The sequence below is a fragment of the Balaenoptera borealis genome (genome assembly GCF_965194805.1).
Source record: "Balaenoptera borealis genome assembly, chromosome: 21".
Lineage (NCBI taxonomy): Eukaryota > Metazoa > Chordata > Mammalia > Artiodactyla > Balaenopteridae > Balaenoptera > Balaenoptera borealis.
Genome location: NC_138880.1, coordinates 27,177,507 through 27,201,551, shown reverse-complemented (window position 1 = coordinate 27,201,551; position 24,045 = coordinate 27,177,507). Strand labels below are relative to the sequence as shown.

General features: G+C 47.3%; 1 long non-coding RNA gene across 2 annotated transcripts; it reads left to right on the top strand.

The window, feature by feature from the left end:
- Positions 1-412: 412 nt before the first annotated feature.
- Positions 413-16,329, top strand: LOC309619538. 2 transcript variants are annotated; one of them, XR_014239015.1, is made up of 3 exons: positions 10,224-10,287; positions 10,936-14,449; positions 15,822-16,329. It is a non-coding gene; the product is annotated as an uncharacterized lncRNA (long non-coding RNA). The 2 variants fall into 2 exon arrangements; XR_014239014.1 differs by having other exon boundaries at positions 413-10,287; positions 10,936-16,329.
- The last annotated feature ends 7,716 nt before the right edge of the window (positions 16,330-24,045 follow it).

The following is a 24,045-nucleotide window of genomic DNA, read 5'->3' as shown; positions in this document are numbered from 1 at the left end:
TAGGGCTCGGTCCCAGCTGTAGGAGACTGAGTTTGACAGCCCGCACCCTTGAAGGGAAGTGAAGAAAGTGGTACTCTCCCTTCCTCATCTTCCTCCCCCAAGTCCATAGCTCCAGCCAGACCTACAGGGAAAAAATCAGACAAATCCCAACTGCAGTGATTCTACAAAATACCTGACGGGTAATCCTCAAAACCAGCAAGGTCATCAAAAACAAGGACAGGCTGAGAAAGGTCATCCCCAAGAGCAGCCTAAGGAGATAGGACGACTAAATGTAGTGTGATGTCCTGGTTGGGATCCCAGGGCAGAAAAGGACAGAAGGAAACAACTATTGAAATCCCAATACCGTGTGGAGATGAGTTAAAAGTAACTGCCGAAGTAGATCTCTTAGTTATGACAAGTGCACATGGTGTACAGGGCAAAGTTTCACCAGGTGTTGTCCCTTTCACTGGCTGCTGTGTAATCAGTCTCCTTCTGTGATGGGATTTGTGGCGTTGCCCACAATTTAGTTCTCTGATCCATTTCTTTATTCTCAGACCCATACCATATTGAGGAGATGACACTGACTTTGTAGCATATTCTCGTCAGGCAAATTCCCCCTCCCAACCTCAACAACAGTACATTTTAATTCTTTCTTGGCAAGTTTGGAGTATTTAATTTTCCAAGTTATTTCTCAAAATGCGCTGATGGGATTTTATTTTTGAATCAAATTAAACATTCAGGAATTTTGGAAGACCCCAGGTTGGCGTGGGATCCCCCCAGGGATCCTGGACCAGAGCATGAGAGGTATCCTCCCATTCCTCCAGGCTGTCGTCACATCCCTAAGGAAAAACAGGTGTAGAGAACAAGAACTCACAGTGGTCCAAGCCATCCCTGCCACTGGTATCACCGACGAGAAACCGGAGGCTCGGAGAAGCCAGGTGCCCGCAGGCTGGCATGTGTCCCCGAGGATTCCGGCCCATGCGGGCTCCTCCCTCCTGCTCACCTGCCACGGTCACAGCACCTGCTCTGCATCCCCTGTGCTATCACCAGTGCAGGCTGGTTGGGTTAAGTGATCTCAGGGACATTCTGAGTCCCACGGAGATACTGCTCAGAGGTCACCCTGCCCAACATGAAAGCATGTGGAAAATCACAGAGAATAATAACCAGGGATAATCTCTTTACTCCAGAGGATTCAGGGATCCCACCTTCACTGCATGAATCTTGACCCACAATGGATGGCTAAGATCTCATGCTTAGCTGTTTGGGTCATATTGTTTGGTAGCCCTTTTGGGGTTCACCACTGGGTGTATGTTTCTGAATGCGATGACCTCTAAACAGAGTAGAGTTCTGCAGTGAAGCTTCTTTTCCGTGACTCTGAGTGCCTTTCATGGTCTTTTTAAAAAATATCAAGATATCAGACTGCATCTACCAATACATACGTAATTCAAGCTTTAATCGGAGGGAGACTAATTACTCCCACGTAGATTGTAAGGATAATGTACTATGTGTGTTGCCCTTTCTTAAAATGAAAGATTTATAGATCATTTCAAAGGCATTTTAATCATTTTCTTCTTTTTTTTAATTCAGCATATTAATTTGCAGGGACATACTGACAGCATTGAAAGTCTCCACGAACTTAGAGGGAAACACAAAACAGGCACTTCGATAATTCATTAGGCTGAACGAGCTAGCTGGGGTGACGGAACGGAATGTATGTGCCTATAACATGTAAATGCCCTTAATTATATCAGGGATCGCCAAACAAGCAGCTTGACAGTGAGACTAATTCTTATCTATTAAAAGAAAGGAGGGGGTCCGGTGAGGATTTCACCAAATTCATTTTACTTGGGCTCTCCAGCATTCCGTGACAGAGCTGCATGCGTGTTTGCTGTTTGTTTGGAGTTTGCAGAAATGATACATTGAGGGCTGAGAAATGCACAAGCAAAGAAAAATTAAATGGCTTAGGAGGAGGAGATGAAATCAATCTTCGGAGACTCTGCGGTGACCTTGAGCCTTTCTGGTGGGAGACGCTCTGCCCGGATGAACTTCCCAGGAAGGACTGGGAGTGAAAGGAAGGGCTCCAAGTGGCCGAGCAAGGGGGTTGAAATGCCTCTCCTGTGCCTTCAGCCTCTTGCAAAGTGTGAGTCTTTACCTGTAAAGTGACTGTTCTTCCTCCCTGAGTTTTGTGGGTGTAAAGAAATGAGTATTTGTGGATGGTCCCCCAACTAACTACGAAGTGATGTGGGAAGAAGAGGGGATGGAGGGGATTCCCCACTTCCCTTCCTTCCTCCCCTCCCTCTGCAGGAGAGGCTTCTGAGGGAGGGTGGGGACCAGGGGGCTGTGAGCCCAGCTCTGGGGGAGGCTGACATGGCTCCTCCCCTCAGGAAGGTGCTGTTCGCATCTCCTACAGACTGACCAGCGGAGAATGCAGCTCTGACATCGCCTCGCCTGAAGCAGTGCCTTGTGCCATGTCACCTAGCAGCTCTGGGCCAGTTCCCATCTGCACTTCAGCGAACAGCATCTTTCAGCCACATGGAGCCAAAAGTAACCCAGCCCTTTCCTTGTGTCTTAAATTTGAGGAACCACACTTACTACTCACACCTCTGGCAGGATTAGTGTAGCCACCTTGTGCTAAAAGTGTTAAATATTTTTTACGAAAATGCCCCTTTGGCTGATGGGAAGTAATTTAAATTCAAGATGAGAGTGAGTAAATAAACACTATTGGGGGGAAATCCCTTACTAGCAAAATAAATAAACAAAAATTCTCCTTGAGGCTGTAAGACGGAGCAAGGTTACATCCAGGCAAACCCATCTGTTTTACAGGTCGGCTTGATAAATGAAGTCAGAGAAGGTTAACAATAATGTGATCACATGTGCTCAGTCCCTCCTGAGAATTGTTCACCACACAGAGCACGCTGCAATAAGCTAATTAACGACAATTCTTTTTATCTGTTGATGCGTCAAAATGCATAACCATTGCCTGTTTTTAAAAATAAAACATTGATTCTTCGACAATAAAAGTAACAGGGAATCAGCTGCTACAGAAGGTCCTACATAAGCATCGTTGCCCAGCACACACCACACACAGCCACTTCCTCCCCAAAGGCAGACACCCCCCAGTCCTGAAAGTGCGCCCCTCTCCTTAGTAAGGCTCCTTCTCATCCAGGTATCCACCCAGGGTCTGGGACCGTTCCTGTCCCCGGGGAGGGGGTGAGGAGGATGGAAAAGCCAGGGGTCCTTACTCAGGGATCTCCCTGCTTGGTCTTGGTCCTTGCCGTTGTGCCCAGGCATATTAAATGGGTCATAGCTTTGTCCTTGTGTCCCAAACACACAATCATTCCACGTTGCAGCTCCTCCCTTGGGCACTCCTGCGATTTCCTCATCTCCCACCCAGGAATTCTGACATCTCCTGGCCCGTCTGTCCGTCATGATCCTCTTGCCCTCCTGTATCTCTCAACAGCCCCGCTCCCGCTCCTGGGCGGCCCCTCCAGAAGCCCTGGTGGACATTTCTGATGCTGAATGCTTCCCAGGCCTCACCTGCCCACATGGCCACCTGTTCTGGTTACAGAAGGTATCCTGATTTGACAGGGTCCCTTCCTCAGCACTCAGCTCTGTTCCTGCAATAGGAGGATGAACACTGAATCCCAGCTCTTCTCACTTGGCCCAGTGCGCGCAGGTAACTCATTCCTTCACGCCTGGCAGGATCACAAACTATACTACAGACGTATGTCGGGAAGTCCATTTTTTGCATGTTTTGGCATATCCTCTCATAAAATATGCAAGGTTGGCAGGGGAGTAGAAATGGAGATCCACGTGTCACATCACTAACTATAGTAAAGTTAAAGTCAAGCTAACTAGCCGTGAAGTAGAATGCTTCGGAGGCACTCCCCTTCACAGATATGCTTTCATGAAATCCAGGAAGGTCTGGTTCTACCTGACAACTTGTTACCGAGTCCAAGCTCACTCTGCTCGCTGCACGACAAGCCAATAAATCGGGAGGCGAGGTGTTGAGGCCGGGAATACAACTTTATTTGGAAAGCCAGCAGACTAGTGTCTCTGAAAAACCATCTTATCGGGGCCTGGATGCCAGTTTCTTTTACAGAACAGAGAGGGGGAGGAGGTGAGGAAGTAAGGTAAAAAGGCCATTTATCTTGCAAAACATCTCCCAGTGGCCAGCATCAGGGAGGGGACGTGTTAATTTCTTCCTTTCTGCAGCCATTCACAGGTGGGCAGGGTCAGATTGTCTCCCTGTGAGCTGAACAAAGGCACTTTAGTTTAACATTCTGGCAGAGGGGCAGGGTTCCCTGAGGCAGGCCATTATGTATGATTATAATAACAAAAGCAAAGATTAAAGTCAAAGAAACAGATCCAAGATGGAGTCAAAATTGGCTCTTCCCTGTTACAAACTGTTGGTCTTCTCAGAGCTCCACCTGGATGGGGTGTGAGCTGCAAGGAGGGCTGGGCCCCGGGCCTACCCCACACCCTGGGCTTCTCACCCCAGGGTACTCCCACGATGCAAGTGGCATCACACACACACACACACACACACACACACACACACACACACACACACACAGGAGTGTCGATACCCAGGCTCTGTCCGCCTGCAAATGGGTGCCTCTTGGCTGCAAACTGATGAAGAGATGTGTCCCTCAGTCAAGGGACCTGGGGAAGGAGCCCAAGAACCCCTAGAATCAAGACCAAGCTCCAGGGCATCTAAGGCCCCATGGGCACGTCCCCTGGACCCCACCAGTCAGAACACAGCCTGAGAGGGTCACATCACGGGTCAGGGTGGCTCCTGTCTGGACCAAGGACAGAACTGCTCTCAGAGACCCAGAGTTCGCCATCAGGAGAGGTGCTAGGACCACTGCCGGTGTCTCTTGCCTCCATCCTCCTACAGAGAGGGGCGCCCTGGACCACCTACCACCTCTGCGTCACCCAGCGGTAACTTCCATCTGAAGGACGGTCCAAGTGACCATCGGACCAGAGGAGGAAAGCTGCTGTGCTCACAGGGCACAAGGGGGTGGGGGCAGAATGACCATGTGCTCAGTCTTCATCCTGTCTTTGGTCCCAAGGGCTCCTGGGGGAGCATCTGAGCTGGAAAGAACAGAAGGAGCCCCCGAAACACTGCAACCACGGGACTCTGGAGTGGGGGAACACCCTGGGGAAGCTGGCAGGGAGGGGGCACCCCTCCTGCAGGTGGCTCAGGGGGGCTCGGCTCAGGGACACCGGCTTTTCCAGGTAGGCGGCACTGGTCCTTGGATTGTAAACTCCACCACCGAGCGCACCTAGGAAATAGGGACTGTGGACCGACCTGATCTCAGGGTCCCCTCCCCACCAGGGCCGAGGTCAGAACGGCTTCCTAGACCCTGGACGGCATGAGCTGGCAGGAATCGGAACAGTTCGGGGCTGGGAGAAGTCCTGAGTGGGCTGTGCTGGGCGCACACGGGATAATATACTCACATGTTCATACAGCACCGGCTTGTAAACCCTTGGGGAAGCAGCCATTCCTGCACAGATACACACTTTTCATTCTTTGGGTGTGTTTCATCAAAGGCCTCAAAGTCAGATAAATTACACCTGACCTTGGGAATGTATGCACTGCGTGTGGGTCTTGCTGAGCTGCACGCTTTTTGGAATCTTGCGGTTTTTTCCTTTTCTTTTCTTTTCTGATACTTCACCTCTCACACAGAAGGCAGGCATCCTTCTCACTCAGTGCTTGTACCATCACCAGCTGTGAAGCCCGGGGGAGAACCCTCCAGGACCACTGCCCAGCCACATGCCTGTCACCTGCGATTTTGCACGGAAGCCCCTGGTGGACGACTTACTCAGGCTGAGTGCCAGGCCTCCTGACGCCACCTGAAAAGATGCTTTTCAAGAACCAAGAAGAAATGAACGCGTGTTTATAAACAGATAAAAAGAACTGCTTGGCGCACCAAGGGAGCTGGGAAAACCGGAGCTTTCGCTGTTATTTTATGTTTCTGTTGCCAATTCACTCAGGACATACTTTTGGGCACTTAGAACATGTTTCAAGGGAATCACAGCCTGATGGTTTTATTATTTTTTAATTTAATTAAACATATATTAAAACTTTGAAGATCGAAGCTATTTTCCCTTTTGTTACCTTTCCCAGTACATCCAAGAACTTGGCACCCAGAGAATCACTTTAGTGTTTTCTTAAGTCTTGCTCAGGTTTCCTCATTGTCTTTGGACGCTACTGAGCTCAGAGATAAACTATTTCCGTATTCAATCATTGGGTAAGTTCTCACCTCCGCATGAATTTCTGTGTGTTAATTTTTTAATCTTAATACTCCCTTTTAATTTTCTCTTTGACCTAACTTCCCCTCACTTTGTGTCGTTGTACTGTACATATTGAGAATTATCTCTAAGCACTTTTGAAATGAGGGGCAGGATAGGTTGACTGACCAGATGGATAGATGAATAGATAGAAGGTAGATAAACAGGGTAGATAGATACAGAGGTGATAGATACCTAGATAGATGATAGATAAGTACATACATACATACATACACAGATGATAGATAGATAGGATAATTTAAGATGTTATTAATCCTCTACACCCATGTGGAAGAACAGAAATGAAATTCTTAGCACTGATTACGTGGTTTGAGAGGTAAGGAAAGGAGCACAAGAGAGGAAACTGGAATAAAAATGAGCAAGGATTTATTTTCCTTTTACCACTTTCCAGTATTTTTTTTTACAATGAGCACTTATTACTTTCAATAGTTTAAAAATGCAGGACATTAGAAATATACATACTCTATAAAAATAAATGCTACATAGATAAAATATTAGAAATATAAATGAATATAAAACAAATATAGGGTTGAAATGTAATATATCTTTAAATTCTACATATAAAATGCCACGAAGGCTGCACCAATTTACATTCCCACCAACAGTGCACAAGTGTTCCCTTTTCTCCACATCCTCACCAACTCTTGTTGATAACCTAATTTCTGATCTATTCTAAAGTACCTCAGAAGACTCTTTCATTATATACTCACTCATTTTATGTATATATATATCCCCCCTCCCCCTGCCCTTTGGCCATGCCACCAGGTATGTGGGATCTTAGTTCCCTGACCAGGGATCAAACCTGTGCCCCTTGCAGTGGAAGCGTGGAGCCCTAACCACTGGACCACCAGGGAAGTCCCTACTCACTTTATATTTGGAAGATAGAAGCACAAATGGATTATCTAAGATTGGAGACAGAGCAAAGAGAGACCTACACTGATGTTTAATTCACTCTCCACAAAAGAGTTGAGAGACATGTATTTTCCAGCAAATTTATAGCAGAATATTAACAGCATAATCATGAACTGTTTTTATTAAATGATTTTATTTGTGTTTGCTTAGTAGATAAGATTAATGGTAAATTAAATAAGGTCCATGAGATTTTTAAAATTAAATATATTAATCATTTAGAAATAGACATGTTTATGTATTTGGTGGGTACTTTTCTTTTTAAATAATGAAAAATAATGAAATCCAGAGGAAAATTTTGATCCACACAAAACAAAACATTGAATCTAAAAATGGTACACACGCACATATATACACACACATACACACACATACATATACACACACAAACACACACTTCTCATTTTCTTCTTATTTTTTCCTAATTTCTCCACTTTCCCCTACTTTGACACAAATTTCATGAATAAATTTATTTTAAAATATTATTTTAATTTTAATAATATTAATGATACTAAATACTATTTTAAAGAAATTTTTTTTTTTACAGCAGCTAAACAACCTGTCAACACCATACTTTAAGGAACAGGAATTATACTGGGTTGCAAAGGACAACACAGGAGAAAGGCATTTGACTTTTAAAGGATGATTTTCCTGAAGTTCTGAGGCCCGAGGCCGCGTCCAGACATGCTGGCGGAGATGACCTTGAACTTGGGAGTATTTATAGCCTGTTGAGTTACATAAGCCACACAAGCGTACACTTCATCAGGCAAGAGCGCTGACAGGCGCGTTCCATCAGGAGAACGAGCATGACAGCTGGTGTGTGTGGGTCGTCTGTTGCATAAGCTCCTGCTAAAACTGTCAGCCACACCCTCACCCTCTCCCCCCGCTGGCAGAACATTGGCACAAATTGTTCCATAGACAGCAGTCTCTTCATTATCCTTCACAGCCCAGGATGGTGGCCGCTCTAAAAATAAAGCCTTTCCCCTCCTCGTTCTGAAATATGCAATGACAACACTGGATAAAAATGGCTAACGTTTTCAGAAAGACAGAAATCATGCTCCCTTTCAAAAGGATGGATGTCTGCTCCATCCTTTTTCCATGTCTGACTTGGAAAATTGGATTAAGAAGATGTCAGCTCACTGCTAAGTCTCAATTTCTTAGAAATGCATGTACCAGAGCTCAGGGAGAGGAAGTCAAATCACTGTTAAATCTGAAGTTGACAAAGTTTGAACATTCGCAGGTGGTGATGTCTCTGTGAACCAAAGACTGAGGGGAGAAGCCATCAGTTTCAAGATCACGAGGCCCCGTGTCTGCTCTGTTCACAGGGCAAGTTGTTTTTCTATCTCATAATAACCCTGCAAAGAGTTACTGTCTCGATTTTACAGATGGAGAGAGGACTCCAGAGAGAACAGAGGTGATTTTCTTCAAGACCCTGGCACCTCGATAAGGAAACGATTGGTTACAGCTTCGGTCACTTTTATTATCAACACATATTGTGATGAAAACAAACAAGGGATTAATGATTCCCGCTGAACTTTCAACATCTGGTACTTGAAACAGTAAATGGCAGATGAAAGCAGCAATTAGTCAATTGGGATGACGTTCCCTCCACCAGCCAACAAGATGTTGACAAGGTGAAGACAGACCACAGTGTTTTAGAAGGTTCTAGAAACAGTCCAGCCCAACTGGAGACAAATAGCTCCTGCACACCAAGTAGAACAATTGAGGAGAGCCACCTCCTTACAGCATCACTACATAACGTTTCCTATCATCCCCCAAAGGTGAGATACAGGAGAGGTTCCAGGATCCACCAGAGATGCAGACTATGTGCCCTCTAATCTGGGGAGAAGCCAGGCGAGTTCGATGGTCAGGGACCCCTTCCAAAGGGCGTCAGCACATGATTATTAATAATCATTGCTTTACGTTAAAAAGGAAATAAATAAAAGAAGAGCATTTCCTGAATTTTCAACCGGTGCCAAAATTTCTCCTTTTTCAGCTACACTTCCCACCTCTCGGGTGTTCCATCCACCCCCTACCTGACAAACCTCTCGTCACTCAGGGGCCGTGTCCCTCGTAGACGCCTGAGGAGGCTCCCTGCCGCCTGCACCTACGCTCCTAGGGCGCTGATTTTGCAACCAGCTTTGCACACCTTACCTGCCTCCCCTGCTGGATAGAAAGGCTCTGCCGTCCTGAATAAATGACAAAGAACTTCAAACTGCAACAAAGGACCACGGATAAGGTAGAATGCGCCATAGCACTGATGCTCTAAAAAGCTACAGCCCACCGTAGGACACAGGTTAGCCTGGGCTGGAGGAAGGCTAGAGCCTGTGAGCCCAGGAGGTGAAGGTGAAGTTCACTGGCACAGTGGCCTCTGTTCTCCCTGCTCCCTGAGTACCACTGGGAAGAGAGGCAGCGGGAAGGGATGGGAGACCGAGGGTCCAGGGAGCTTGGCAAGTGTCTCGTTCCTGCAACTTGCGATGTGGTCAGCAGCCTGTGGGCTCAAGAGGTCCCCTTTTCCTGGACTGGAGGGTCCTGGCAGTGGGCACTGCACTGGACTTGTTCTACAACATTCTGTACACACCCCTGGGGAAACCCGTGCACTCTGAGGAAGTAGGACCTCCTGGGGTGTCAGCCAGTTTGGGCACAAGTACCCACAAGACCTCGAAGCCGCTGTGTTTGTGGACATACACACTGGACATTCCTCTGCTTGTGACCAGCGTCCTCAATGGCCATGCGTGGTGGACATGTTGACCTCTGTGTTGAGCCTGTACTTTATGGTTTGAGTTTATGTTTCTCTTCAGAAAAGTGTTTCCCCTGTTCGTACCTGCTTGCCCAAGTTAGCCTTTGCTAATTGGGTCTCCACCATTTAATGTTATAGAAATAGGATAAATCAGCTTGTTAGAAAGAAGATTATAAACAGGAGAGAGATAATTATAAGGTATCCATTGTTAGCTGACAAGGTTAATTGTTCCTAATGGTTTTTCAAGGTGTTTTAATTACACACAATCTGAAGGTAGTGCCTGGTGGTGAGTGAAGTAACCACAGGGAAAGATTCTGCAAGCCCCTTAAAATCAGGAACATGTCATGTACCACAATGTTCATTGCAGCTCTATTTACAATAGCAGGACCTGGAAGCAACCTAAATGTCCATCGACAGACGAATGGATAAAGAAGATGTGGCACATATATACAATGGAATATTACTCAGCCATAAAAAGAAATGAAATGGAGGTATTTGTAATGAGGTGGATGGAGTTAGAGTCTGTCCTACAGAGTGAAGTAAGTCAGAAAGAGAAAAACAAATACAGTATGCTAACACATATATATGGAATCTAAGGGGAAAAAAAAAGGCCATGAAGAACCTAGTGGCAAGACGGGAATAAAGACACAGACCTACTAGAGAATGGACTTGAGGATATGGGGAGGGGGTGGGGTGAGATGTGACAGGGTAAGAGAGTGTCATGGACATATATACACTACCAAATGTAAAATAGATAGCTAGTGGGAAGCAGCCGCATAGCACAGGGAGATCAGCTCGGTGCTTTGTGACCACCTAGAGGGGTCGGATGGGGAGGGTGGGAGGGAGGGAGATGCAAGAGGGAAGAGAAATGGGAACATATTGTATATGTATAACTGATTCACTTCGTTATAAAGCAGAAGCTAACACACTATTGTAAGGCAATTATACTTCAATAAAGATGTTTAAAAAAAAAAAAAAATCAGGAACAGAAAACTTCAAGAAACCAAATTTACATGGCAAAGCCACGCATCAGATGTTTGAAAGGAGAGGTAGTGGGTCCAGGAAGAGGGAGCCTCACTGGGGCCACCTGGAGGCCTGTGGCTGCAGGACAGGGCTGGATCCAGGGGAGGCAGACTCGGAAATCCCTCAGGACACTCCCAAGGCGTATCATCTTGCATCTTCCAGCTTGAGGGCACATTCCCAGGGGCCAAGGTACCACATAGTCTCACAGTTTTTCAGTGAGTTATAGATTCAGCAAACAAAATCTTTTTTTTATTTACTCACGTTCTCAAAGAGTTTGCAAATGTTTATTAAATTGAAATCTCACAAACTTGAACAGGTGAGCAGTTCCATGGAACTGGAAATTAAATTGTTGCAATTGACAGGTAACAAAGCTCCCGCCTGAGTATTCTTCTCATTGGAGATACGGAGCGTGTCAAGGGGAGCTAGCTGAGACGAGCTAGCTGAGACTCAAAGCTCTGTGCTGGGCTAGTGAGGGTTTCCTGTCTCTGAATAGATGTGGTGTATTTCACGTGCTCCTCCATCCTTCTGCCTCTGAGACGACGTGAGGCAGCAGCTACATCTTCATCGCGCTTCCACAGTCCTGCTTGCGGACCTGCTGGTTCATAAATCAGAGAAACTGAGTGTGAATCCACCCCCTTCCCTGGGCAGCCTCCGTTTCACATGATTATTCAAGTTACCATCAGGTTCCTGGTTCCCACACGTCATTGGACCACCACTTGGGAGCACCCATCTCTCCGTCCCACAGGTGAGGTCTCCAAGGTCCCCAGCACGTAGCTCACGTGCTGCCCACGTTGGCCTCAAGACCTCAGACCCCAAAGTCTCTGTGCTGCGTCCCTGCCTTCATGGAGGATGGAAGCTCAACAACGAAAACACGAACGTGGGAAATGCTCACTTATACCATCTCACCCAAAAACTTTGGGGCCGCTTTCCTGTTTTGATGTGAAGAACATCGTCTTTTGAAATCGTTTCCTTATTTTATCCTTTGTTTCTCAGTGAGTGGCACCTCCACTGATGATGATAAAATCATTAAGTGATCAAGTTTTCTCATTTAGTCAAAAAACAATATCTAAACAAGGGGCAATACATAGGTTACGGTGTTTGGTTGAAGTAATCAGAGGAAATACCTCAAAGGCTATATTTTTCTGTCCATGGAATGGGGAGATTCTAAGCGGCTTTCTCGTGCCTGTAGATACGGTGCTTTGTTGCTGGTGGTGGTTGTATTTTGCTTTCTTTCTGTTAACCCAGGCGATTCAACCCCGGCAAAGGCACCTGCAGCACCCGCCTTGGGCCCAAGACCCTGCTCATCACCTTCACATGCTTTTACTATAAGAAAAGGCGAGATTCATCTGCTCTTTTTACCCTTGATGGACAAAAAAAAAAAAAAGTAAGGTTTTATCTTCAACTTAATTACAGCAGGGAACAGCGTTACCTCACGTGTTTCTTTTCCCCTGGTAAAAACTACAAGAAAACAAAGCTTTTTTTTCTTTAACCCTTAGGCCAGATCTGTGTCCAGGTTAGTAATAGCTGTCCGGGGGAGATCCCCTTCCTACAATCAAAAAGGGAAATGCGATTCACTATTTCTCTTATGCGACAAATCGGTGTTAAGAATAACATACCAGGGAACATATTTTATTGACATTAGTTTAAGAAATCTGTCCCAAATCAGCTCAAATGCCTGCAACGGTCCATTTCCGTGAGGCAGAGGCGGGCAGTTTTACTCCGAGGGCAGGGGTCTGACTTTCACAGCCCTCATACCCCTGCCGCCCACGAGTGCCTGTTTACAATCAGGAGCCCAAGGCCAGAGAAGGAGTCACTGACCCTCATCTAGCTAAGAAGTGGGGTCCAGCCTAAAGCGGATACCTGCCCTCATTCCCTGAGAACGGCTGTTTTCTGTAGCTTCCACCTCCTTGATTTATCTTATTGTTTTGTGGTCTGTACGCGATTCATATCTTTTTAGCCAAGGTAAGAGAGAATTTTCGCCGCAAATAAACACAAGCTGAATTGAGGGCGATGGAGAATCAGGCTAAGGGGACCAGGGACGCCGCCCGCCCCTCCCAGCCCAGCAAGGACCAGCCAGCGGCTGCTTGCGTTTCTGGAAACCTGTCCAGAGAATGCGTGTCGTGTGTCTGTAGCTGAAACGTGAGGAAGAGCAGCTGAACAGCGAAGAGGTCTGTCTCCTGAGGCTCCAGAGTAAATGGTAAACTCGCAAGTTAAAGACGCCTCATGAGTCTGAGTTGAGGGCAGTTGACACGTCGATTGAGCAGCAGAGACAAGACGGTGCTCGATGCTGGGAACAGAACAACTAATTAATCCCGGAGGACATGCTCTCCAGCTCCACCAGGGAGTACAATTTAGCTCCAACTGCCGTTACTCCGCAGTTATCACTGAGATACATTAAGGTACAGTTTCTATTTGTCACACCAGACGTTATACAAGCAATTTTCTCAATGTTGCGATACGTGTTAAGATTGAGACTTGTTCATGTAACCACACTGATCCCGTAGAAGCTTTGGACGAGCAGACCTGGTTGATTTGTGAGACTGTTTATCGTTTGATTTTTATTTCTCGTCCTCACAGACTATAATGACTTCATCAAACTTAAAATATATTTATTCCTTCAAAGAAGAGTCCCAATTTAACCATTATTACCAAAAAATTGTGTAAAAAATAAACACCAAAACTGAGATAAATGGAAAAGAGGGCAGAAGAAAAATAAATACTATCGGGAGAAGAGTTCCTATTCAGTGTGTCTGTCTTAAAGATCATGTGAACTTGATCTGGGTGGAAACGTCAATGCTGAGGTTCTAGCACCTAATTCTTCTTTTTCCAGGTACAACAGACAAAAAGTATAAGTATGAAAGACATACAACGTGATGATTTGATACTACATATGCAGGGTGAAATAATCACCACAGTCAAACTAATTAACACATCCATCACCCATGTAGTTACCTCTTTCTTTCTTTCTTTCTTTCTTTGTAATTCTTGAGGTTTAAATGGTTGTTTATTTATAAAGAAATCAATGTCTGTGTTACCATACTGATAGGCCTCAAGGGAACCCTTAGCTGCAATTTTGGGAAAAAAAACCCATTTTCTTGACTAGATTCAATTGAGACCACATCATTGTAAAAATGATACTGATCGGTTGAACATAAAAATAGAAAAGAAGTAAATTCTCAAAAGATTATGGGTAACATTGTATAGAAGGAAGTGGGAGTGAAACCTCAGGAAAACAGATCAGAAAACGTAATAAGCCACAGATCCGGAAAGAACGGTGTCCACCACACCACCAGCTGGGAGCCAACAGGGATGCTTCTGTGACCCGGAGTGAAGTAATGGGCACAGATAGAATCGACTTGAATTCTAAGATTCTGGAAGGGCTGGGATGGCCCTCTAACTGGGGATCTTTTCAGGTGGGAATTCCAGCGACATTATGCAGATGCCCCTGCGAGGAAGTATGACCCAGCCAAAGCAGTTCAGGTGAGGAGCCAAAAGAGTGGGCTTGCGGGAGGGGTCTCTGTGGGGCTTACATCTGCCAGATTGAGAAAAGCGCGGAGGCTCAGACAGGTTCCCAGCAGCAATAGGCCCAGATAGAACTGAATAAGAATGTGAGAACTGAATAAGAATGTGAGAACTGAATAAGAATGTGGGATGATACAGAATGTTCAGGAAAGGGAACACAAACAGTATTAGAGGGATGAGAATATGCGCTTCCTTCTGGGGATCAAGAGTAATAAATAAAATACACGACCAGCACTGTGCCATCAGATTCAACAAACCTCATAGAAAATATGAGCAAAAACTGGTTCCAGGAAGAAGTGATGGTATAAAGTGGCTTCCACCTCTTAGAAGAATCAAAAAACGGCTCCATGGAGAAGGCATGATATGAGGGTTCCTCTGATAAATGGAAGAAGGGAGAAATAGAGGAGAGGGGCATCTGGGAGACAGATCAGCTGGAGGGAGCTCCAGCAGAGAAGAGGGTTAGGACCAACAAAGGGCAGACGCTCTTTTCCAGAACAGAGGTGGAGTGTGAGGGTAGCCCTGACAGATGGGCGGGGCTCCTCTAGACCACGTGTGTGCAGAACGAAACAGTGTGTTATATCAAATGAAAGTCAGGCTGAGGATCTGCAGGAAACAAGGAGTCATGTAAAGATATTTGAACAGATGCTTTCTTTTTTTTGTTTGGTATGATTCCATTTTTTTAAATTGAAGTCTAGTTGATGTACAATAGTATATAAATTACAGGTGTAGAGCGTAGTGATTCACAATTTTTAAAGATTATACTCCATTTATAGTTATAAAATATTTGCTATACTCCCTGTGCTGTACAGTATATCTGTGTAGCTTATTTTATACATAATAGTTTGGACCTCTTACTCCCCTTCCCCTGTCGTGCCCCTCCCCCTTCCCTCTCCCCACTGGTAACCACTAGTTTGTTCTCTATATCTGTGAGTCTGTTTCCTTTTTGTTATAGTCACTAGTTTGTTGCATTTTTTTTAGGTTCCACATATAAGTGAGATCAGACAGTATTTGTCTTTCTCTGTCTGGCTTATTTCACGTAGCACAATGCCCTCCAGGTCCATCAATGTTGCTGCAAATGGCAACATTTCCTTCTTGTTTATGGCCAGTAGAACAGAAACTTTCTTTATCAATGCTTTGCTTTCGGAGGATTAATTGTGCAACAGGTGGTTTTGGGAGGAGTCGGAGGAGGAGTGCCCAGGGAGGAAGCCAGGGAGAGTCTTGGTCAGAGGGATTAAAGGCTTGAACTGTAAGGGCACAAAAAGACTGGAAAAGGGAGTGTCAATTATAAATGATGAGATATTCACGTTCCTCCGTGTTATCTGCCCCTCAGCCAAGGCCACTCTGCATTCTGGAGTCTGTCACAGCCTCAAGGAAGAGAAGAGCCTTTCAAGGATGGTCTACATCAACGTACAAGTAAATACCAAGATGTAGGCTGACTAACAAGTGAAATCATTTAGTCATCAAAGAGCATGACGTTTGGTAAGTTAAGAAATCATCTCTCTGGGGCTTCCCTGGTGGCACAGTGGTTAAGAATCCGCCTGCCAATGCAGGGGGCACGGGTTCGAGCACTGGTCCGGGAAGATCCCACATGCCATGGAGCAACTAAGCCCGTGCACCACAACTACTGAGCCTGCGCTCTAGAGCCCGCGAGCCACAGCTACTGAGCCCGCGAGCCACAGCTACTGAGCCCGCATGCCACAACTACTGAAGCTGCACGCCTAGAGCCCGTGCTCGGCAACAAGAGAAGCCACCGCAATGAGAAGCCCACGCACCGCAACGAAGAGTAGCCCCCGCTCGCCGCAACTAGAGAAAGCCCGCACGCAGCAACAAAGACCCAATGCAGCCAAAAATAAAATAAATAAATAAAATTTAAAAAAAAAAAGAAAAGAAATCATCTCTCTGCAGAAACTGCCACTAATCTTTAAGTAGTGTCCCAGACAGAAAGCTCATAGCAGACAGCACTACAAGAAATTACGTCTGTGGCCTAGAACATAATCTAAGATTGACTGGACGGCCACAAACTCTGCGACCCACATGAAGGAATCCGCGTGTGTGAAAGCCCATGTTCCCTGCATTATCCTTTAAGGCTAGGATTTAATTAAAACACATCTTCACCTGCCATCTTTATACTCACACTCCCTAAGGGTGCCCTTTCGAGAAACATGGCAAGGTAATGTAGAAAAACTCCTCCTACAGAGAAAAACTCTCTCCTACAGAGAAAAACTCCTCTGTAGAAGTGCTGTTACTACAATTTTTTTAATATGTAAAGGACTGTGAAGCCCCTGGTGGCAGGAGCAGCGGCCTGGGAGAGAGCTGGAAACGTGGGCTAGGCCGGCGTCCCCGGGCCTTGGATGGCTAAGACGCTCTGCCAGCTGAACACGGGAACTTCAGGCCTAAGAAGTGAATTCTTGCTGGAAAAATGCAAAGTTCGCCGCCTCTGTTGCTTCACGCAAAGGTGTAATGAGCAGCAATCATATGAACTGACCGCTGAGCGGTGGGGGGCACAGGGCTGGGTGGTCCCAGCGCTCCCGGAGTGAGGAGACGAATGAGCAGTGACGACCACATGGCTGGAGCCCGACAGATCCCTTTCTCAAAAGACCGGAAGGCAGGTAGCAGTGGCTTAGGGGTGGGAAATACTTAAGCATCCCTTTACTTCGGTAGCCTAGGTGATAAACAGGAGCACTTGCTTTTTCTTTTTCTTCTTTTAATCCTTAGAAGGGAAAACAAGGAAACCTGTTCCCCGGGCGTTTTCTTCCATTGGTCAAAAGAACTGGGGCATCTAAAAAAGTCACTCTAGCTACCAGATGACAGCCTTGAGTGGGGTCTTGAAGGGGTGGAGGCCCCAAGGCCCTGGCCACCAGGTACAGCAAGCACCACGCCCACCCACCGGCTGGAGCAGGCGCCGCCCACTTGTAGGAAAGGCCCCGCCCACCTTCCGGAGAGGCCCCACCCACCGGCTGGAGCAGGTGCCGCCCACTTGTAGGAGAGGCCCCACCCACCGGCTGGAGCAGGCTCCCCCCGCCCCCCACCCCGGAAGCTCACTGTGCCCCTTCCTTTCCCAGCATGGGCGGCCCTGGGCCTCCCGCCTCTGTTCACCCAGAGCGCTGAGCTGTCTGGGCCCTGAATGCTCAGAAGATTTGTCCCTGGATTCCAGGTCCCTTCTAGCCCCTTTGCTGTCCCCAGGGTCCTGACACCCTTCCTGGTTAATGAACGCCCTGCTGAACTTAGGGCGTCCTCCATCCCTTCAGAGCCGGCTTCCTGCGGGTGGCAGGTGTTCTCGAAGGCGGCCTGCTTCTCTGTTTCTCACCTGGTGGTCTCCGGGGGTCAGCCATCTTTTGCCACGTGGTGATCTGTTTCTTTAAACGCGCTCAGTGGTTCAACTAGGACGTGGGAACAAAGCCAAAAGCATGGGCATCCTGGGGGTAGGAGCCGTCCCTGAAGCCAGAGAACCTGCTGGAGCCCAGATTCCACCACGCCTCCGGCGGCACGCAGGTGTGTTTGCCCAGCCCAGCTGCGCCTGCACCGCATCTGCCCTCCGCGCGCCCACTGGCTGGCAGCTGAGATATTGAACTGACTCCTCGTCAAAACGACAGACGAGAAGCTGATGTCCTAAAGTTCAGATCTGAGAAGTACTTTAGGAAACTTTTGAACTGCCTGAAAAATCCCAAGAACCTGTTGAAAAGGAGTCTTTTGGAAAGTCCCACATACGAGCCGAAAGCTGAGCGTCATGATGGCGGGGCCCGAAGTGTGTTGGGGAGCTGGTGATGCAGCGATACCCCTGTGGTACATGGATGGAGCTCAGTTGGAGAACTGCTGGTCCCACTTTTACAGATAGGTAAACTGAGGCACAGAAAGATAAAGATTTGCCCAAGGTTGCTGTGCAGCTGGGTTCCAACAGAGCCAGGACTAGATCCTGAGCTCTCCCCGCGACGCTGTGTTCACCACTTTTCTACAGCAATGTATTAAAAACAACGAAAGAAACGATGTTTGCATTACTGGAGAAGCGGAGGAACATCTTTAATAAAATAAAAGCAGATACGTTAGTGTGGCTGGTGAGTGAGAGCTGGAGCAGGGAGCGGAGTGAAGAAGAGGAAGCAGAAGAGCAGACGTGGTGTGGCCTTGGCGTCATAAAGCTGAATTGAGTGGGGATTGTTTATCTTCATTTTCGTTTTTAATATACCCCTTTAATGTACCTCTTTTATATGCCCCCTTTGTTTAAAAAATACCATCATAGTTCTATGCGAAAATGAGGTTTAAATGGATTTTCAGCTATCTTAAGCCAGGAAAAAAAAAAGAGAGATTGTTATGTGTAATCTTTTGTTCCATTTCTTATTTAACTATACGTCCAAGGGGCAATAAAAATTAAAAATTAGAGATCCCCAAAACTAACCATGTTTGTCCACTATGAGACAAAAGGTGATAGGGATTGCTAATGCCCCCCTGGCAGCTTCCTCTCCCAAACATGCATTGGGAAAAAGTCCTTTGAAAAATCGAGAAGCAGGGCAACCATTGAGAAAGTGCTCAAGGACAAACAAGGGCACCTGGGTGATCACAGCTCCCCGAAGATCCAGAAACTCCTCCAGACAAAAGGTGATAGGGATTGCTAATGCCCCCCTGGCAGCTTCCTCTCCCAAACATGCATTGGGAAAAAGTCCTTTGAAAAATCGAGAAGCAGGGCAACCATTGAGAAAGTGCTCAAGGACAAACAAGGGCACCTGGGTGATCACAGCTCCCCGAAGATCCAGAAACTCCTCCAGACAAAAGGTGATAGGGATTGCTAATGCCCCCCTGGCAGCTTCCTCTCCCAAACATGCATTGGGAAAAAGTCCTTTGAAAAATCGAGAAGCAGGGCAACCATTGAGAAAGTGCTCAAGGACAAACAAGGGCACCTGGGTGACCACAGCTCCCCGAAGATCCAGAAACTCCTCTGGTTCAGATCCCACACCCTCACCCGACAGCTCCACAGCATAATTTGCTTCCCATCATCATGGGAAAAATTCCAATGCTGTAATTCACTGCTTTGAAAAATGAGGGCATCTGCAGCGTTTGACATGCCTCTATGAAACACGGAATATTTAACATTCATACCCCAAACTTAATGTATAGATAGATCACATCTTTTTATGACTTCACTGATGTAGTAAGAGCCTTGTAATATCTCACAAGGTATGTTTTATTCCTTCTAATGTGTACCACGTGAAGATTAAGAGGCTATATTATTGCCCTCACAATGACCTGCTATTTCCTGGACACAGTAATTTGCCGGACCTGTCCTTGTCACTGGGATAAGCATAACGCCTTTAATAATCTTCCATTCACTAAGCGATGTGTTTGCATCAAAAAGATGGATCCGGTTTGCCCGTGCAGGCAGGCGTTCGGTACCTGTTCTCCGAGTGCCATCTAGAGGTTTCAGGGCCCCGAGCACAGGAACTGGCTGGGAGAGCTTTCTCCACGTTCATTAATTTAGCATTGAGAGCTTGTTCCGGAGGCTGAGAACTATTATCTCTAAGAGCTGGCTTATCTCATCACTTCACTCCAAGTGGGAACTGTGGGAACGCAGCCGAGAGAGTGCCGGCAGAAAGGGGCTGAACCTGGGTCTGGGGCAGATCTGCACTGAGGACAGAGAAACCGTTTGAAGCCGGCAGTGCTCATCTGAGCTTAAAAGCCAGCGCCGCGGAGACGCGGGCCTTGCAAAGGCTGTTATATTGAGTTCTTTTTCCAGCAAACAAGATGCACATCAGAGGTGACGCGAGGAAAGCAAAGGCTTCTATAAAAACCCTGCCGGTAGTGCATCCTTTCAGCCCCACCTGCCTTCTGAGTGACCGGCCACCATCCTGTCCCCCTGCCCGCGGGCGGCCGTGCTGCATCTCTGAGCTGCGGCCCGAGGGGTCACAGGTCACGGGAGCTCCCGTGGCACCGGCTGCCACTGCCTGGAGGGACCACGGTCGCCAGGCTGGTGTGTGAGGCTGATCCCGCCGTGTGTTTGCGTGTGATCGTGGCACCAAGTGGAGAGAAGTGTGAGGCCCGGCGTGGGGCACTGCTTCACACCAGAGCCACGGTGCGACCTGCAGTGCCCTGTGAACGTCCGTGATGGAGAGGTAAGCGTGACCCATGTCGCTATGGAACTACTGCCACTGATTACCCACAATCCCCTCGTCTACGGCTAAGGCCGCAAAACCACCACGTTGAAGGAAAGGAGGTGCAAAGCCCAGCATCCCCGCGGCCTCAGTTTAAAATGAGTGTTTAGGGAGCACGGAGACGGAGAGGAAGACACCGTCCCGCGGCTCCGCAGCTCCACGCGAGCGACCGCGAAGGACGGGGACGGGCCCCGACGCGCGGAAAACGTCCCTGAAGAGAAATGGTGAAGCACGGCCTCAGATTTTACATCAAGTCACAGAAAAGATGGTTGAGAAAAAGCAACAAAGTGTGGATGAGGAAAAAGAGGGGAAAAAGTCAAGAGGAAAGTAATCTGGGTTAAATATTAAATGTTAATATTAAATAGTCACACAGTGACGGTCACCGTGAGAGCAAGCACGGACGCAGCCCTTGCTGTGCAGCAGGCACCGGCCTCAGCGCCTTCTCTGTGCTCGTCACGTGACCACCAAGCTTCATACGGAACCTGCGGGTCAGGTCCCACCACTGTCTCCGTTTCACAGCGGACGGAGGAGGACCTGGGTCGGTGACTGTGCCCGGCGCCTGGTGCGTGGATGGCAGGGCCGGTGTCCTCACAGCTCTGGCCCCCTCGGTGCAGAGGGGCTGGGAGATTAAACAGGGACATGGTGGGGGGAGGGGGAAGGGAGGGAGGAAGGGCTGGGGGGAAGAAGAGGGATCCTTATTTCTGAAGAATAAACCAACCGGCGGCAAATCTGACCTGAACTCCCCGGGCTGTGGCTGCCACTGGGAGCCCCCTGGAGTGACATTCTGACGCCCACAGAGACTGGGAGACGGGGCCCTGTCCCCCTGACGGTCGCATCGCAGAGGGGCTCCAGGGCCCGGGCTGTGAAACCGGCAGGAGGCCGGGGGAAGGCTTCCCTGCATCTCTGAGGGAGTCACAGGCTCGAGTCGAGTCGGGGGGAAGCCTGCCTAAGGTCACCAAACGGAGGGCAGCCGTAGGGCCGTCTGGGTCAGAGTCTGGAAATTGCCAGACAGTTTAAAGAGAAGACACTTTGGAACTGGTGGGCCGTCGGCTGACCCCGGTGGACGGGATCAGTCCAGCGGTAAGACCACAAAGTGGTTTCATGAAATTAATGTGACCTCTGACATCTTCCTATTGGTTTTTCATAACTGTCCAACAATCACATAATAACCAGTAAATCAATTTAAAAAAAAACAAAACACAGAACACAAAGTGGGACCTTCCTCTCTTGACGCCGCCTGACCATCTGCTGAGGACCTTCTTTCCCAACCTCCAGAGTGGAAAGGTGAGCTGAGGTCAGACCCCGCCAGGCCTAGACTCCCCGACTCCTGGAGAAAATCAGGAGAACCGCGCTGGTCTGACCTCCATAGACAGCCCCCCTTACCTCTCCCCCTGAGAATGCGAAGGCACCCCAACTTCCCTGTGTCCTTGATCACATTCCTAATGCAGCTCTCACCCTTGCTCGAAGCCCACCTTAACAGAACCCCAACTTCTCTCAAGCACTCGCCCAGAACCCCAAACGTGAGAAACAACTTTCTGTGAAGTAGAAACAAAGCCTTCGCTCTCCAGTTACCGACTTTTTTCCCCGTTGATAGACACACAAACCGACCTTCATTTAGTTAAAAAATTGTTTGAATCCATTTTTTAAAAAACACTTTCATAAATATCCACCCACTAATGAGACACTCTCAGATGTGTCACAAATATGCGTCTGTTCATTTGTTTCATGTTTCGTTAATGCGAGTGTACTTTTTATGAATTTTAATTTCTCAATCTATTTATGGTTTTTAATTTTCTAAGTCATTAACGTTCACATGTGGATTCTCACTGCACTTCTGGGTGAAAACGTTTCATGGAAAAAACACACACGTTTTACTGAAAGCGGCACATTTGTCACGGGCTGAATGAGGCAGACGTATGAAATTCAAGCCCTAGTAATGGCATCAGTCACACTCTCCACCATAGAGGTAACTATCCAGCATGGGCCTCCTTTTCTGAAAACGGAAATGCAGGTGGCATCAGCATAAGCAATGGGCTTCATTTTCATGTTTATTGACTAAAGAAAGTGGCGGATTCTTTTAGGAAGGGCGTTGGTGTTCAGGATTCATCTGACAGAAGGTGAGGGGGACTGAATCCTACGCAATCAGGACCCGCCCTGGTCCTGGACGTTCTGACTGCAGGAAGCCCTGCTTTTGCCAAAAAGCCCTTCTGATGCTTGAAAACACAGCGTTCCCGGATAGGAACCTCGGGCTCGCTTTCTCACCCCACGCAGCTTCATTCTGGCCAGGCCTGAGGGCAGAGAGGTGAACGTGAATGAGGTAACTTCAAAATTATTGCTTAAAAATCGGATATGGGCAATCTCAATGCCCAGTTTTAGAAGATGCAAAATCTCTGTATTTCCCACGTGAGTTGAACGAGTTAACACAGACGTTTCCCCTGGGTGTATTGAAATATGATTGATGTATAACATTGCATGAGTTTCAGATGTAGGATGATTTGACACAGTGTGTCTACTGTAAAATGATGACCCCGCCATAGCCTCAAATCACATAATTACTATTTCTGTTTTGTGGTGAGGACATTTGAGATTTAATCTCTTAGCAACTTTCAAATATGCAATGGAGTATGATCAACTGTAGTCGCCATGCTGTGCATTAGACCCCCCAGAACTTATTCATCTTGTAAGTGGAGGTTTGTGCCCTTTGACCAACATCTCCCCATTCACCCCCCCAGCCCCTGGTAACCACCATTCTACTCTCTGTTGCTGAGTTCAGCTTCTTTAAATTTCACGTGTGTCTTCATCTGCCTGGCTCTTTCACTGAGTATAATGCCCAGGACGTCCATCCGTGTCCTTGCAAATGGCAACATTTTATTCTCTTTTATGGCTGAGCAGAATTCCATTGTGTGTGTGTGTGTGTGTGTGTGTGTTCACAAATATGCATCACATCTTCCTTCTCCACTCACCCTTGATGGGCACCCAGGTTGTTGCCATGTCTTGTCTATTGTGAATAACGCTGCAGGGAGCATGGAGGTGCAGGTATCTCTTCAAGACAGTGATTTCGCTCCCTTTGAACGTACACCCAGAAGCAGTGACACATTCTCTGGGTGATAAGCAGCTAGCAGGAATGTTTAAGCTACAAAACAATGTTTCAGTCTGTGGTCCCCTTAGTAGGTCCTGTCTCAGTACTGGAAGCTGATGTCTGGTAACATCATCAGTTTGGTGAAGCTTCATTTTTACAGATGCCGAGTCACACTTCAATCCTTTACGTTCCCACCTGCTCAACCTGTTCTCCTCCCAGATGAAGCCTTCTTCCATGGTTGATTCATATGCATTTATACCTAACAATTCTCATGAGGTGGCCAGAGAACTAGACATTTTTAACTGAGGGTTGATTTCTTTAAAAGCCCCCAATCCACC